Source organism: Malus domestica, chromosome 06 (assembly GCF_042453785.1).
Source record: "Malus domestica chromosome 06, GDT2T_hap1".
Taxonomy (NCBI): domain Eukaryota; kingdom Viridiplantae; phylum Streptophyta; class Magnoliopsida; order Rosales; family Rosaceae; genus Malus; species Malus domestica.
In genome coordinates this window covers 8,853,955-8,865,624 of record NC_091666.1, presented here as the reverse complement: position 1 = coordinate 8,865,624, position 11,670 = coordinate 8,853,955, and positions in this window count along the sequence as shown.

Genomic DNA, 11,670 nt, shown 5'->3' with positions numbered 1-11,670 from the left:
CCTAGTATCTAGTTTAAGTTTATTTGGTTGTTTTAAGTTGTTTTGAGTATTTAAGTTTGCTTTGAGTCTTGTGAGTCTTGTTAAGTGTTTTTAAGTTTAGTTTTATGTTTTTGAGTCAGTTTAGAGGTTATTAGCAAGCCCTCCTAATCCGAGGTCCAGAACGATCCCTACTTATACTTGTACTACAATTGTCAAAAGAGGGTTAAATTTGTGTATTAAGATAATTTTCGCATCAAATTTTTGGCGCCGTTGCCGAGGATTAGTAACTTTGCTAATCCCTTGTTATTTCTTTTTGTTTATTTTCGTGTCTTTTGTTTTTAGTTACTGACATTGTTTCTGTTTGTGTTTTTTTTTTTTTTTTTTTTTTTTTTTTAACTTTTGATATTTGATTTAGTTTTGTTTCCTTGATTTCAGGTACTAGAGAAGTAAGACATGGATTTTGCTACCATTCAAGCTCAATTGTCGAAACTTACTTCACAATTGTCACAATATGCCGAAAGGACCACAATGCAAAGTGTCCCTACATGTGGTGTGTCCTATGGGCAAGGATATCCAACTCAGCAATATTCTCAATTCGTTACAAATGAAGATGCTTAGTGTTATCAAGGCCATAGCCAATCATGGGACAACATGTTTTCCAACGCTTACAATTCGGATTTGAAAGATTATTCAGATTACATAGAACCTCAACAATTCCAACAAGATTGATATTGGCAGCAAGAAGAGGAGTTTCATTCAAGACCTATTAAACCATCACAACCTCATATACGATATGCTCAATCAAACTCAGGTTCGTCAATAAATTATGATCAAATTTTTGATGAAATAAATTCTTTGGTGCAGGGCTCACAAAATCAAACCAAGGAGGCTCAACAAGATGGATATTGGCAGCAATCTGATGAGTTTTATTTAACACCTATGCAGCCGCCACAACTTCCCCTACAACAATTCCAATCAAATTCAAGTATGTCCACGGATAGTGATCAAAATTTTCAATTACTAACCTCTTTGTTGCAGGGGTAGCAAAATCAAAATGAAACAATGCTCAATCAAGCTAAGGAAATGAGCGAATTGAAAAATCAACTTGGAGAGATTATGGAGTTCACGACATAAATTCAAGAGCAAAGTGAACTCTCCAACTCAACTATTGAAAATTTGAAGGAAGATTTTGAAATCCATGGTGCTATCACTTTGGGAAGTGCTATGGAAGTTGGAGGTGAACCCAAGACATCCAAACAAAGCCAAAACATGGATGAACAGCTGATACTCGAAGAAGAGGAGAATAACAAGGCCACGGCAAAGGAAGAACCACCCTTGCCGCAGCCCCATATGCCCTTCATGTCGTCCACTACAACCAAGGTAAGCCTAAATTCAATTCGTCTTGACCCCGTTTCACCAAATGTCCTTATTCCTTGCAGGATCAAGCAATCCAAGGAAGAAGAGGGTGAGAAAGGCATCTTCAAAACCTTTCCAAAGAATCAAGAGCAAGAAGTGGATGGGGAATGTCTAGAATTCATCAAAGAAGATACACTTGAGACAAAAAATCCCAAAGAAGTTGGATTTTATGACACGAGACAAGTCATAACTCTCAAAACACCAAATCTGGCCAAATCCCATATCCCTGCAACCTTCAAAGATGTGGTGTTCGTAATTGAGTTTGTGTCGGAGCAAGCAAGCCATCTTCTCCAACTTCGATTTTATTTTATGCTAACTTGCTGATTTTGATGATTCAGGCACCTACACTAGAATTTAAACCATTGCCGGATCACGTCAAGTATCACCTTCCATTCAAGGATCAATTCCATGCTATGGGCCCTATCCAAGCATAGAAGGAAGTTTCGTCCGGCTGCAAGACGTTAAAGCAAGTGTTTCTTGGGAGGCAACCCATGTATTCAAATAAGGAAGATCTTTGAATTGCTCCACGATTAGTTTTGCATTCCTAAAAACCTTCCCTTTTCTGCATTTTTATTTTGCCATGATTGTCATTTTTATTTGTTGCTTGTTTAATTGTTTTTGGTGTGGGTTTATTTTTTAAACATTGACAGATATGCAAGGTACTTTTACATTAAAATTCGTGAAAATGAACAGGAGGCAGAAAAATACAAGAGATAGCCTTCACAAAGGCTGCTTAGGAGAAGTCTCAGTAGTCGGTGGAGCCTCAGCAGTCGGCAGAGCCACAGAAGGAGGAAGTACCGGAGGTTGATCATTTAGAGCTTCACTACGCGGTACAGCCCCAGAAGACGAAAGCAAATGCTTTTGGAACAAACCCACAAACCTTTGATGATCAAGTAAGATCTGACCATCAGATTCCTACATCTGGTTAATCTTCCTCTTCATGTTTGTAGCATAGTTGTGTGCAAGCCTGTGCAACTATTTATTCTCATGCTTGAGCCCTCTAATCTCCTGTTTGAGACTCATCACTTCAGCCGTCAATGATTCAACTTGACAGGTTCGAGCAAATAGACGTTGGGCCATATTAGACACAGAACCTGCTCACTGCACACTGAGAGCCAAAGAATCCTTAACAGCCAACTCATCAGATGGTTTGGAAAGTAGTCTGTTATCTTTGGGAGTGACAAGGTTCCGGGCCACCACCACAGCTGTCATATCATTTTTCATCACTGAATCCCCAACGGTAAGAGGACCAGTAGGGGATATGAAGGATGGGCGCCATATGTTGTCTGGAGAAGGCATGGATGCCTCTTCACCAAGGTTCAAGTCCAAACGACGGTCGGAGGGGCCAGACATTTTCAAAGGTGTTGAAGAAAGAAGAGGCCAGACAAATCGAGATCTTAGAAGTGCAATGAAGGGAGTTTCTACAGGCGGAAATTCAAATGTGCTTTGAAACGAACTGCGCACCTCTATAAAAATCAGCACTCGACGGGATTTCAGAGATCGAAGAGGCGAGCTCAGAAATCAAAGAGGCCAATTCAAAAATCAAAGTAGCGCTAGCTTTCTCAAAAACTGGGCTTGCTTAGAAACCACGAGCCAATCTTCTTTTCTAGATTTGTCCGCACTTGTCACATGCAACCTCTGCACTCAACGGAGCTCAGAACTCGAAGAGGCTAGCTCAGAACTCGAAAAGGCAGGCTCAGAAATCGGAGAGGCATCTGCTTTTCCAGACGTGTCAGCATCTGTCACATGCACACTCAGCTTTGCGGAAATCACGGGTAGTTTGTCGAAACACCGATTCCAGATATCGAAGAGGCACTTGCTTTTCCAGACATGTCAGCGCCTGTCACATGCACACTTAGCCGTGCGGAAATTACGGGCAATCTGTCGAAGATTTCTTGTGAAGTAGAAGGCACGTGAAGTTTACTGTTAAATCATCCAACGGTTGCCGACAAGAGTGAAAGAATAGTACCGGTTATTAATTCCTATAAATGTCAACCTTCACCCTCCATTGCTAGGCAGACATACATAACCTTTCTTCATCTCCAAGAATGCCTTCCCAACGAAGCCTCTTGAGTCACTCAGTGTTCCTTATTCCTTGGGGTACCTCTGCAAACAACTCATCCCAAGCAAAAGTATTTCACATCATGAAGGTTAAAAGCAAGAGTATTTCATATCATGCTTTCTCCCTGTCCTTCTCCTTGTTGTTGTTTTCATCTGCGGGACAAGGAGAAAGAGAGCAATCAGCCAGCACTTGGTATCAATCTTCCGATTTGGAACCGACTGCTTGGAACTCCTTCCTGATTGCTTACCTAGCCTTGCTCTCGAGTACTCGTCTTCAACATCTTATGCTTTCTCTTCGTCTACCACATCTGCTTGGGGAATAGATAAGGGAAGTGAAAATGATACCTTGAAGCATGTGGAGACAATGTGCTAATTCATCCTCAGCTAGGGACAAGGAGAAAGAAAGCCAATGGTGGGCACTTGGAAAGAATGAAGAAAGAAACAGACCATTACCTCTACCTCGTGCCTGCCTGCCGTGCAGAAGAAATAAGTAGAGAAGAATGCAGACTGCACAATCAAATCAACCCAGCAGAAGGAGTCTGATTTGAAACCAAGGAACTCTGATATTCCTCACTCAGAATTCCAAACCAGTTTGAGATCAAAGCTGTGAAAAGTCAACAAGATCATCTATCTCCAAAACCAGATTTGCGTTCTTAAACTCTACTATGTCTGGTTTTTACTTTGCTATACTTTTCATGTTTATTCGTTGTTTGTTTGTTTGCTTGTTTTTGTGTGAGTTTATGCTTGAAACATTGAGGACAATGTTTAATTTAAGTGTGGGGGGGGGGTTAACCAAGTTGTTTTGCATGAAATTCGTAGGAGTTTATCACCCATTACTTCTAGTGTTGTTCCTTGCTGTTTTTAAGTGTTTTTAAGCTATTTTGGAGTGTTTTTGTGTGTTTTGACATAAAAATCCAAAAATCTCATAAAAATTTGAAAAATTGTTTTGAAAAACCCAAAAAGAGTTGTTTTTGTGTGTTTATTTGTGTCTTAGGGTACCTTCCAACACAATGATGAGGATTTGGTTTTTAATTACATGACTGTTAAAGAGAGTTATAAACATGGATGAAAATTTGATTTACTCTTTGGTGTATGCTTGGTTGTGGTTATAATTTATGAATTCACATGCAATCATAAAGGAAAAATTAGTTTTTGTAACATGCTTGAAGGAAGGAACTCAAATGAACGCTACAACCTTGTGAGACTTGAGCCTAAACGTTTATTTGAAGAGTTAATAATCTGTGCACCATTGTTTTCTAAAGTCGTTGCATGATCTCATTATTCTTTGCTTGGTTGCTACTTAGAAGGCGTTTCATCATTTAGTTCCAAATGTTAGAACTCATGCCTATTTCATTCAAAGCATGCTATTGATTTGCATAACACATATTCAAGATGAAGTTGTGTAGTGACCACCAAAGCCAAATTGCCGTGCCCCTATTTCATTATGTGTTTAAGTTTAACCCCGTTGAACCTTGTTAAGCCTATGTTCTTTGTTAACCCACACTATCCTTACCTAGCCTAGTTTTAGGACCATCCATACCCTTATTCTTGAAGCATAGTAAAGCATGACTTAAAATGAACTCCTTTTTTTATCAATGTATTGCAGAAAGCAAGTGTGGGGGAAGTAATTCTTGTGTGTGTGTGCGCGCTAAAGTCCTTAATAAGGCACGGGTAGAAAAGGAAAAAAAAAGAGTGAAAAGAAAAAAAAGAATTGAAAAGAGTATGAAAAAGAGCCCTAAGTGTCGCATAAATCTTCCCTTTATATTTAAAAGTTAATTCTGCATTCTAAAGTGAATTCCAAATGTCTATTTCATTACTTTGCTTGATATCGCTTTAAGAACGTTTGTTATTCCTATCATTTCTTTATTAGCCATTACCCCCAAGCCCTATTACAACCCTTGACTTCAATCTTGAGTGTTGTGTGTTTCAATTTGTGGAGTTCGAAATTGGTATGAGCATATGGTGTCACTGGTTCTCGCATCTAAGTAGTAGCATTCCATTCATGAGATCATATCTAAACATGCTTAATAACTCCAGAAAATTGCTTTCTTTGTTATAACATATGTGAGTCCTAGTCTTTCGTGTTTACATCAATCTTCTCACATATACTAGTGTAGGGTGTGTAGTCAGAAAATGTGTGTGAAAATAGAGAGTATCTTGTAAGGAATTGAGCAAATTCTCTAAGGCATGTTACTACATTCAAAACATTGTTTTAATTGGTTAATTGTGAACTAGTAAGTGGTGACTGTGATTAAGTATGTGCTCAAGTGTAAAGATGACCAAAATCTGTGGGAATGATGATTTTTAACATGTCATGTTTCATTAAAAATCCTTGAGGTAAATGTTGGAAGATCTAGGTTGTGTTTTGTTTGTTTCGTTTGTTTTGTTTTGCTCGAGGACTAGCAAAAGTTAAGTGTGGGCGAATTTGATAAGAGCATATTTATGCGACTGAGTTAGCTTGTTCTCATGCATTTATATTGTTATTTCTTAGTTAATTACGTATTTTAAGCTATTTTCGTGTGTTTGTAGGTCCATAGGCCTTATAAAGCAATAAGATGCATTTTGGTGCATTTTAGAGCAGTTTTGGGCTTGGAATGAATAGCACATACATGGAGCAAGGTGGATGGCCGAAATTGAAGACTAAAGAGGCTAGGAATGTGTTAAAGAGAAAGAAGAATTAATGTAAAAAGGACAAATAGCTCAGCCACAAAGGGGCGTCACTCCACCATTCACCTTTCCATCATTGCCGTGCACCACCATTGCACTCCCTTTGGATTCCTATGCCATGCATCATCATCCATGTTCCCTCCATTGACTCATTTGTTGCATCATTCCACTTCATTTCTTTTGTCTACCATGTGCACAATATCCTTTCACCTCCTTGCACTCATTGATTCACCACTTACTCACCTTTCCACCCATGCCATGCATAATCACCCTTGTCCCCTCCATCATTTCAGATTTCATGCATCATTACATTGAATCATTGCACTTAATTGCTACATTATTCCTTGTTCCTTCCATCATTTCAGATTCATGCATCATTACATTGAATCATTGCACTCAATTGCTACATCATTCCTTGTTCCCTCCATCATTTCAGATTTCATGCATCATTACATTTAATCATTGCACTCAATTGCTACACCATTCTTTGTTCCTTCCATCATTTCAAATTTCATGCATTATTACATTGCATCATTGCACTCAATTGCTACACCACTCCATGTTCCCCTCCATTGCCATGCACTTCCTCTATAAAACGAAGTGTGTGTAACATAAATTTAGTTCATACTTTGTGAGATCATTCACTCCCATTTCAACACAACCTTCATCCAAACACATCCATTCATCTTCACATCCATTCCTCCATACAAACAAACCTTCAAACACTTACCAACACCTTGTGCCGTAGCAAAGGAAGGGAAGGAAAGTGCTTCGACGTGCTTGCTGTCCAACTTGGATCGTTGGAGCGTTTAGGTGTTTTTTTTCTTTTGTTTCTAATGTTTAAATTCATTTCCTTTCGTTTTGTTGTAAATATGAGTGGCTAAACCCCTCTTGGCTAGGGGTGATTTCAAAGCCATGATTATGTGTGCAATATAATTTGATAAATTCCAGTTATGAACTCTTGAATCGTGAATGCAATTGGCTTAACTATTTGATTGATAACTTATTTGTATTTGTTAATTAAAGGTCGACACTTAATTGGCATGCATAAATCTGTTGCTAGAATATAAGGAAGTTTCACATAATCGTTACAAACTTATATTCACATGTAGTGAAGGTCGCTTATAAACGATCGCGTTAAGTTCAATTCCTAGCATGAGTGACTTGATGTCATAGTTGCAAGTGCTTTGTCAATGCTTATGATTTTCATTAAATGTAATGATCTTTGATCGTATCTCTATTATGATGTCATGTAGGGAACTTTAAAAGAATGTTTTGGGTTGTCGAATGATGTCATCCAATCCAATAAAACAAGGAAAATCTGAGAGTTAACTAGTGATGTCACGGTTAATTTGGAGCATTGTCATTCATAATTCAATGAAGTAGTAACTGGAAATCGAATTATTTGCATACATGTCATTTGTGGAGAAAAAGCCTCTAGCTATTCCATTTATCATCTTATTTGTCAAATTTGTTTTACAATCTGTCTAGTTTTTCATACTTGTTTGTTTGTTTCAACTTCATCCAAATCAAAACCCCCGTTTTAGTTTCTTGTTTCAAAGTGTTTCAAATCTGTTTTAATTTGTGTTTTTAAGTGTTTTGATTCAAGTAAAAGTCAATTTTCGTCCAAAGTCATTCCTAGTGTCTAGTTTAAGTTTATTTGGTTATTTTAAGCTGTTTTGAGTATTTAAGTTTGCTTTGAGTCTTGTGAGTCTTGGTAAGTGTTTTTAAGTTTAGTTTTATGTTTTTGAGTCAGTTTAGAGGTTATTAGCAAGCCCTCCTAATCCCCGGTCCAGAACGATCCCTACTTATACTTGTACTACAATTGTCAAAAGAGGGTTAAATTTGTGTGTTAAGATAATTTTCGCATCAGGTATGACATAAAATTATATTAGACAAAATAAAATAATACGTATGATTACTCTTCATTTTAAATATATAATAGTATGATTATACTCTTCACATCAAAGCACTATATGACGGGAGCGAGTGAAAGTAGTAGAGAGCATGAATAAGCTCAATCCATACGATAGAATGAGGGTGGACACATGAAGGGATAAAACGACGTCATTTTAAGTGGGTTTCTAATTCCGTGTTGTTCAGTTTAGTTTCTGAACCCCAGAAATCGAAACCAAACCATCTAACTTCGGTTCGGTTTGATTTCGCTTTGTTTTTTTTTCGGTTCGATTTTTTCAATTTCGGTTTGGTTTTCGATTCAATTTTTTCGATTTCAGTTTGATTTTCAGTTTTCAGATTTTCAAACCCACTCCTACTAATTATTTCCACATCATTTTTTCCCAACCAAACCTTATTGATTTATTTTATTATTATTTTTTAACAAACGATAGTATCTACACTAAGGGGTGGGGGAGTGTGCTAAGTCTCACACTAGGGCAGCCATAATAATGTGGTTCAACTTCGCTTTTGACAAGAATTAGATTTAAGACCTCTCAGTTACAAATAAAGAAAAATACCACTATATCGTAGTACTAAGTGACTAATCCTTCTTTATTTTTGATATTTTGATCGAATAAAAAATATCAAGATACACCTTTAAGCATGAGGGTGTTGAGAAATAGTATCTAATGAAAGCTCTTGTGACTAGGCGGCGGAGAATAGAATTTAACAAGCTAGTTTAAAGCATCTTAACTTAATTAACAGCTTAGATCAACATTTCCATGTATAGTCCAACAGGATCCTTTCTGGATCTTTTGGTGAGGATCTTGAGAATCCGAGAATCGTGTCCATTCATCATACATCGTTCGATCAGATTTTGTCAAACATTGTTTATGTTTATTTTTAAATAAAAATATTTAAAATAATTTTTAACCGCATAATATACGATAAACATACACGATTAATAAATTCTTGAAATCCTTACAAAGATGATCCTGCGAGGATCCGGACTCATGTATAGTTTGTTAACAAACCAAAAGTAAAATAAAAATACTAAAGTTGGCAAAAATACAAAATAAAAAATAAAAGTACTAAAAACCAGTTACCGAAATCCAGTTAAAAAAGCAGGCGTGCACACACACATACATACATACACACATATATGTATGTACATACATACTCGTATATATATATATAGGAAATTGTTATTAGAACTTCAAAAATCTCATTCTCCACTTCTATTTTTCTTTCTAATTATAAAAATTTAAAGTGTCAAATGAAATTTTTGAAATGCTAATAATCATTGCCTATATATATATATATATATATATATATATTACTTCATAGATTCTCACCCAAATTGGCAAAATGAAGCCCATCAAAGTGTAACCATGGTGAGGGCATGAATGCTCTGCTCATCCAATTCCAAGGCCTCTGATTGTCTTTCTTGGGTCACAGTCTGTTGCAGCAACCTCAGAGCTCGTTGCAGCCTAGTAGCTGGCTGCCGATAATTTGCATCATCATCCAAATCAACGGCTGCAATCTGATTGAGCTGGAAAAAGAAGAGCCTCCAAGCATGGATGATTTCGGAGTAGGTCTGATGAACAAGCCTGAAGCTGAAAGAGAGTTTGAGGACAAACGGCCAGATCAACCCAGTCAGCACAGCGCCGCTGTGGGAGGTGGACATAGTGACGACTTTGAGTTTGATGAGTGCTACAACTGCCATGTGAAAACCATATGATGGGTATATATACATATGTATGTATAGATATATACGGAGAGAGAGAGAGAGCGCACGCTTAAAGAGCAAGCTGAGTGAATGAGATGAGAGTGAAGAGCTTGACAAATGGTTGAATTGATGTCGGCAGGTAAAAGAAAGTGGGCTTAGAGAGCAGCTGAGTGAATGAGATGAGAGTGAAGAGCTTGACAAATAGTTGGGTTGATGTCGGCAGGTAAAAGAGAGTGGAAAGGGACAAGAGTAATACTTGACTTTATCAGCAGCAATATATGTGTCACATTCCTAAGCTTTCAATTTTCTCTGCTGACCGGGGCACGATATTATATGGATGATGGTAAATTTGTATGCACCCACTTTGCATTGACTCTTGCTAATTTACTTAAAACTACATTGAGAATTTCCGTACACATATATGCATAAAAGTTAAAAAAAAGGTTTTTACTCAATATGTCAAACTGTAATTTGTGTACAAAAATAAATTATTTTAAATAGTACCTCGTGACACTCTTGAACTTAATTAGGATGAATTAATTTATTTGATGATCTTGACTAAGAGTTAGTAAAAAATGCTTCTGGCATTAATAAAAATAAGGCACGTTGTAGGGTCAATCTATTTTTATTTTAAGTAAAGGCGTGTGACACCGTCCTACCATCCACGGAACCCAACTCAAGCGCTATCTAGGGCTCGGGATGTAACATCTCACATCATCCAGGGGAATGGATCCTGTAAGCCTTATATGTATATTCTCATCTTTACCTAGCACGAGGCTTTTTAAGAGCTCACTGGCTTCGAATTCCATCAGAACTCTGAAGTTAAGCGAGTTCGCGCGAGAGTAATCTCATGATGGGTGACCCACTGGGAAGTTCTCATGTGAGTTCCCAGAAACAAAACTGTGAGGGTGTGGTCGGGGCCCAAAACGGACAATATCGTGCTACGGCGAAGTCGAGCCCGGGATGTGGTGGGGGTCCGGGCCGGGATGTGACACGGGATGACCTCTTCTGCCTATAATCCTGAGATTTAAAACATTTATAGCTCTGCTAACCATAGTATGATTCGGCTGATGAACATTCCAACCAATCCTGAAAACCTCAGTGAAGCCATGTTCCCTTCCTCGTCCAACCCGTTACTACTAGTAGCAATGGACGATCCTAACATTGCCCTAACCTACATTTCTTTATATTTTAAAGTTTAGGTTCCTCTCTTATCTGCATGGTAATGCAATATTGAACCAGCACACCACGTAACAATAAACTCATTGCATAAAAATTGCATTCCTATCCTCAACAACAATTTTTCACACTTGTGTTAGCATACATCCAAAGCCACTACGCATGCAGGATGGCAACCGTTGAAGCATCGTAACGTACACGAAGTTCCGAACCGAGGGCCCTATACATATTGGTATTGGTAACGAACTTTCCAGGAAGTTTCTCTCCGTCATCATGGCCTCATAATGTGTTGGAGATGATGTGATCAATTCTTGGGGCAGCAATGCAGAAATTGAAATGTTTGCGAGCCTTTCAAATATTTTCCTTTGTCACAATACTCATAACATGTTAGATATAATATATATGTTTTCACACATGCAGGTCACAATCTTAAACAAAAATAAGACGAAGAATTAATCATCTTATTCTTATGTTAAAAGGTTGAAGCTGTAGATGTTTGACTGCAGTGGCAATGAAGAGTAGCACTTATCAAATTAGTAAGAACATACCACCTTAAATTCATCACTAATTACAAATTCTAGAGCATTTAGTGTGTGTGCGTGCGCTCGTGTAACATGGATGCTAACTACGCCGACAATTCGAATTCTAACGCCATCTTCAGCAAAAGAGTTATTTGGTCACTTATATCCTACTCAACAACGTTTTTTGTGGAACCCTTGTGGGCTTCTTATCTCTTTATTCTC